This window comes from Dipodomys spectabilis, unplaced genomic scaffold (assembly GCF_019054845.1).
Source record: "Dipodomys spectabilis isolate Male_0828 unplaced genomic scaffold, ASM1905484v1 ptg000323l, whole genome shotgun sequence".
NCBI classification, from domain to species: Eukaryota; Metazoa; Chordata; class Mammalia; order Rodentia; family Heteromyidae; genus Dipodomys; species Dipodomys spectabilis.
This window is the reverse complement of record NW_024871000.1, coordinates 2,255,236-2,261,929: the sequence shown is the minus strand read 5'-3', so window position 1 is coordinate 2,261,929 and position 6,694 is coordinate 2,255,236. Positions and strand designations below refer to the sequence as shown.

The 6,694-nt window shown below is 38.1% G+C and overlaps 1 pseudogene; it reads right to left on the bottom strand.

Annotated features, from left to right (window-relative positions):
* Window positions 1-806: 806 nt before the first annotated feature.
* On the bottom strand, window positions 807-921 carry LOC122128124 (annotated as a pseudogene).
* Between the last annotated feature and the right edge of the window lie 5,773 nt (window positions 922-6,694).

Genomic DNA, 6,694 nt, shown 5'->3' with positions numbered 1-6,694 from the left:
CAATTCAGCATCACTGATTTCAAACTCTGAGCATGCCAACACACATGCAAGTGTTTGAGCACATGCGTGTGTTAACACACATATTTATTCAAAATACCTTCATATCGGAGTTTTTCATGAATTTCTTTGCTAACGATATTATATGAGTAAAATAAAGGAAATAAACTCTTCCATCTCAGAACAGTTTTATACGTTCTTATTGTAAAAATACTGCACAGATGGGTAACACTTACTTGAGCAAGGTAATGAGTACATTTCCTAACAAGTATTGTTACCTCCTCCTTTATTGTTCCCCTACCATCCCTTCCCTCTCACTTCTACAAGTCCATTAACCTCCTCCCTTTCCCCGCCTCAATTGTAAAGTTCACTTTACAACATAGTTTCTTGTGAATCTCATTGTTGCAATGGGTCAACCTGTATCCCTATTTAAGCATTTTGTTTTTTTTTTCCTTCCCCTCAGCAAATTAGAGGAGAATATATACAAGATGTAGGCGCACCAACTTCAAATACAGTGAAAATAGGTGTTATAGCATGGGGGAGGAACATATAAAGAAACAAAAAAAAATCCACACTGTAGGTTATAAGTATGTGAGAAAAAATAGCAAGAAAAAACCACTTGTGTCCCTAACTTGGGGTTCATTTCCATTAACATAACCTTATCTGGTCATATACACATAACTTTTGACATTTTCTGCTTATCCCAGACATATAGTAGTTATTGAAAATTAGAGAAACCATGGGACCTATGTTTCTTTGGACTTGGCTTACTCTACTTATTTTTTTTTTCCAAGTCTTTCCATTTCTTAACAAATTGGGGGATGGAATGCTTCAGGAATTTGCCTGTCATCCTTGCGGAGGGGCCATACTAATCTTCTCTGTATCATTCCAATGTTTTAGTATATGTGATGCTGAATTGAGCACAGAAATTTTTTATGTATAAATTGTAATTGATTTTCTTAAACTAGACAATTCAACAAAAACTAAGTTTAAAAGAATTTTAGAACCATGTACTTCTTACATAAATACACATTTAAGAATAAAGTCAAGATTGACATGTCAAAAACAAAATAATTCCAGATATTTGCTGTGCAAGAGATGTGTAGGATGAGGAATTCAATTATTCTATACAAGGGACCTGTCATAATGAACACTGCAGCAAGTGTTAAGGTTTGTTAAAAGTTTTAATGTTTTAAATATATTAATTTTGGGAATTTGCTTATATATGCCAAAACTGGGACTGTTTGGTAGGTCATAATACTTTTCTATAAAGTATTTAAGATTTATGGTAGCAGATAAATACTCCTAAGTATGTACATTTCAGAGTTTATAGAAACTTTACTAATGAGAAGTTGCAAAGTCTTTGTGTAAAGGAGCAGAATAAAGAGCTGACTATGTTAACTACACAGTTTCTGCTAAAACTGTAGGCCTTCCTTACTTTATATGTAAGTGAGGAACAAATGATGATATAAGCCATATACAAATTATGAGATGAACTATAAATGGTCATCTTAGTGGGTGATTTAAACACTACCCATAGCCTATAACATTCTTGTTGAACATCATAATCTTAGCCAGTGTTAAATGTAAAAAAATATGACAATAATAAAATCTAATTTGTAGTACACTTCAAATACTGAAAACACTGGTAATTGTTTTGTTTTTTATTTTATTAATCATTAATATTAAATTATTGCTTTTCTTTATTTGTAGCATTTTTTTCCTTGTTGTAATATAATAGAACTTTTCGTAAATTGTCATTAGGAGGTACTTTGAGAAGGTTACTGGGATGGCCATACCATTTTTTATAGGTGCATGTGAGTTTATAAAGATGAAAATTAAGAACAAAATATGTATTTTAAAAATGATCAAGTAGAGTCTGATTCAGGAGTGTTGATAAATGTCCACACTTAAAATGTTAGCCCTAGGCTGAAGCAGAGTTATTACAGAGTTGAGGCAACAAAAGTAAGAGACTGTGTTTTGTTTTGTTTTTTATTTTTATTTTGTTGGTCATGGGGCTTAAACTCTGGGGCCTGGGTGCTGTCCCTCAGCTCAAGGCTAGTGATACCACTTGAGCCACAGCACCACTTCCATCTTTTTCTGCTTATGTGATGCTGAGAAATCAAACCCAAGGCCTCATATTGCTGAGAAATCAAACCCAAGGCCTCATGCATGCAAGCACTCTACCATTGAGCCACCTTCCCAGTACCTGAGAGACTGGGTTTTAAAAAATCATCTAAACAACATTTGTTTTCTGCTTTGGGTTATATAATGAAATATATGAGTATCTTTTTATGTTTTTGTGCATTGTCATACTTTATATTTATACTAACTTCACCCACTTTATCCTTGTCAAAGTCATGAAATATCTCTGAGAGTTTGCTTCTGTGAAGATTTTTTTTTTTTTCGGGAGGGGGGGGGGGTCAGGTAGTGGGCCTGAACTCTGGGCCTGGGCGCTCTCTCTCAGCTCTTCAGGTCAAGGCTAACTCTCTACCACTTGACCCACAGTGCCACTTCCGGCTTTTTTCTGCTTATGTGGTGATGAGGAATCGAACCCAGGGCTTCATGCATGCAAGGCAAGCGCTCTACCACTGAACCACCTAACCATCCCTGTGAAGATTTTTTTTACATTTATCATTTCTTCTGAGTCATTTTTATTTTTTATCAAAATCACTTTATATTTCATGTTTATGGGTATTTACACAGAGACAGGGATATAGAGGATATAGTTTACCAACTGAACATTAAAATTAAGCTCAAAAATAAAAATCAGCCTTAACACATATTTTCATATCTTTCCCCACATTCTCCCTAAAAGAAGACAATATTAAAAATGTCTGAGGAAAGCTTTTTAACTCCAATTTTCTTGGGCTTCCTAAGTTTAGAATTCTTTTGCCCTTCAGACTGTGTTTCTTGTTCCTCCCTTTTCTCGACTCCATTATTAGAGATTTTTCTCAGAGATGACTCCATCTCCAACTTTTCACTCTGCCTATCTGGACAAATGAATTTGCAGATCAAGACTCTTAGACAGAAAGATTTTAAGAGCCTGAATCTAACACACTTCTCTCATACACCATCCCTACAAAGACACAAGTACCAAAACAGGATACAGAGTTTCATTTTTTTCTACCAAGGCCAATGCCTGAGGTTGCTTGCTTCTGAGGGTGCCTGTTTGTGACTTTCCTGATGTTGCCGATTAACTTTATACCTAGGTCCATTATCAGCTACCAAGGATGGCATGTTTAGACCATCCAGGAGGTTGGCTCAACAGGGCGTCTGGATGTGTCTCCTATGAGGGGCTCCTAGGATCCCTCATGAATGGCACAGAAGATCTGTGTTGGAAATACCGGGAGCAATTAAGGTATCCTACAAACACCATCTCAGCAAGGCAAAGTTTACTCTGGCAGAAGGCATCCTGTCACATGTCCAAGTTGAATAAGCACAGTGGATAGGCAGCCCACCACTGGCTCCCATGAATTTGAGCTTTGGGATCATCTTTCATGATGGCTCAAACTTTTGACCCCTTTCAAACTAGTCAAAAGCTTTAATAATCAACCAAATCCGAACACCTGGCCATATGAAAAATAACCAACTTTTACCCACCTGGTGTTCTACTACTAGTGTCATGTCTCTAGCCCCTAGCACTTCTCTAAAATAGCATTGGTAACGTTTTGACTACCTTTACAAGGGCAGTGCTTATATCAGTCAAGCACTTCAAGATTTAACTTCTACAATTCTCCCATCTGGTTTTGCTTTCTTTTCTTCCAAACAATAATAATTGACTTTCCTATTCAGCAGTATCCAATAAGATATTTTGATTTTAAAAAGGGTTTGATTAAGGCAGATTTTCAGTCAGTCACTGAACAAAACCTGTTATAGAAGAGATAAAGCACCCATGCACACATTACTATGAAAACAATTACTAAAGAGGTAAATATTGAGACCATGAATCATTGTTAAAATTCTTGCTCTATCATCAAACTAGTAAAGGGATCTGCCACCACACACAGACACACAACCTTTTTTATAAGTGACTGGGGGCTGGTCTTGGGTTTGATCTCATGCTCTGGGCATTGTCCCAGAGCAGTTTTACTCAAGGCTACCACTTTAGCCACAACTCCAGTAGTACCTTTTTTGCACCTTCATTGGAAATAAAAGTCTCATCTTTCCTGTCTGGGTTGGCTTCAAACAGATCCTCAGAATTCAGCCACCTGAGCATTTAGGATTATACTCAGTATCATCTCAGTTTTTAGGTAATTTGTTTCCTATATTCAATCCTTGTAAGTCTTTCTGTACCATTGGCCTCCAACCACCACACAGATTACCTTTGAAGTATATTTATTCTTTTATTTTTATATATTTATTGTGAAAGTACTGTACAGAGGGGTTAGTTACATGAGCAAGGTAAAGCATACATTTCCTATCAAGCATTGTTACCTCCTCCTTTATATGTCCCCTACCATCCCTAATCTCCTAGCTCCAAAACTACCCTATACACTACCCCGAACCCTGCCTAAATTGTAAAGTTTGTTTTTCAACAGTGTCTTGTGCATCTCATTGTTACAATGGGTCAACCAGTATTCCTATTTAAGTATTCTGTTTTTTCCCATTCCCTCTCCAAACTTGAGAAGTGTATATACAAGATGGAGGGCACCAACATCAAAAACATTGGAAACAGGTATTATGCTGTTTTTTGGGGGCACAGAATACAAAGAAACAAAAATCACACGAAACATTATAAATATGTTAGAAACAATAGCAAGAAATGTAAAAAAACCCTTGTGCCCCTATGTTGGGGTTCATTTCACTTATCACCATCTTATCTGGTCAAGTATTATATGTAGACCAAATTTTTCCCATTCAATTCTACCAGTGGCTCCTAGTTACTTTTACATGGTGGCATTTCCAATAAATAAATCCTGCTGATTAATAAAAGCACATATTGGAATAATTCGATTATGGAGATCATAGATTGTGGAGATCAACAGAATAAAACTAATTTAAGCTGCTTTTTCTGGTTTCTAGCTTTAAGCTCTTTGGGAAATTTTCAGGAGCTCCTAAGTAAATATGAAATTTGTAAATATGGAGTTTGTATTTTCAAATATGAAGTTTGAATGACCCGCTAACTAAGAAGTCCCTCCTTAATTTAAGGTGTTTGAAAATGGTCAGGGGTGGATTGGCCAATGTAACCAAAGCACAGATTCCACTCCAGTTGGCCAGTAATATCTCCAATAGTGGTCTCCTGGAATACCACCAGACTTTTCCCCTGGCTATGATTTGTACTTCCTGCTCATCTCAAAGGGTTGGCCTTCACTACATCCAGGTAAGTTTCTCAGAAATGTCCAATTTTCGCCAGGTAATTGACCTGGAAAGAATGAAGTTGATCAGTTTCAGGGGTTTTTGGAATAGACTCTTGCTTCTGAGAAGAGCAACAAGGTGTTCCAAGTTGTCTCAGATCACATTTTGCTGACCTCTCATGAATTTCATGCACATGGGGTCTGAGCTCCATGACAGCACAAATAGGACCTCTTGTGTGGCCTCCCTGCCACACAGTCATAGCAGTACTCCATATGTGGACAGAATCACCACAGTATTTACCAAACTTATTCAGTCTCAATTTGAATCTGGGTAGACTCAAAATTGGAAGACATACACAGAGTGTCTGCTCCAAGATTGAATTTGCAGTCATATCATAAGATTAACTAGAGGGTCCATTGAGGCCGTGGAATTAAGCATGGTCACTTTAAGGGCATTAAGAGTGTTTGGAGTTCCCCAAGCAGGATGTTTTCACAAGTCAAACATTAGACATTTATCTGGGCATTATGAAACTGAATCATGTTTTGACCAATTTTATCAGTAACACCCTCCTTACTAGCAGGCAATGCCCATGCCTACTAGAAGGGAAACTTGCATTCTTGTTAGATAGAAACCCCCAAAACTCCTTCCCTCTTGGTAGGAAACCCTTCCTCCCTCTTGGTAGGAAACCCTTTAGCTGTAACTTACCTTTTTTTTTTTTTTTTTTTTTGGTAGGTCTTGGAACTGAACTCTTTGCCTGGGTGCTGTCCCTCAGCTCTTCAGCTCAAGGTTAGTCCTCTACCACTTGAGCCACAACACCACTTCCAGCTTTCTCAGTGGGTTATTGGCGATAAGAGTATCACAGAATTTACCGGCCTTGCCTAGCTTTGAATGATCATTCTCAGATCTTAGCCTTCAGAGTAGCTAGGATTACAGTCGTGAGCAACCAGTGCCCATATTTTTTTCTTTTTTCTTTTCTTTGTTCTTGGGTTTGTCAGTTGTGAGGTCTGAAATCTGGGTCTGGACACTGTCCCTCAACTCTTCAGCTCGAGGATAGCTCTGTACCACTTGAGCCACAGTGCTTTTTCTGCTTACATGTTGCTGAGTTATAGAACCCAGGTGTTCATGCATGCAAGGCAAGCACTCTACCACTAAACCACCTTCCCACCTCTTCGTCTGAGTTTTTAGTTAACTCACTTGCCAATGTTCAAACCTTCTAAAGTCTTTGTGCAGGGTCTGGGAAGGTGGTTCAGTGGTAGAGTGCTTGCCTTGCATGCCTGAGACCACGGGTTCAATTCCTCAACACCACATAAGCAAAAAAGAAAAAGCGGGAAGTGGCACTGTGGCTCAAGTGGTAGAGTGCTAGCCTTGAGCTGAAGAGCTGAGGGACAGTGCCCAGGCC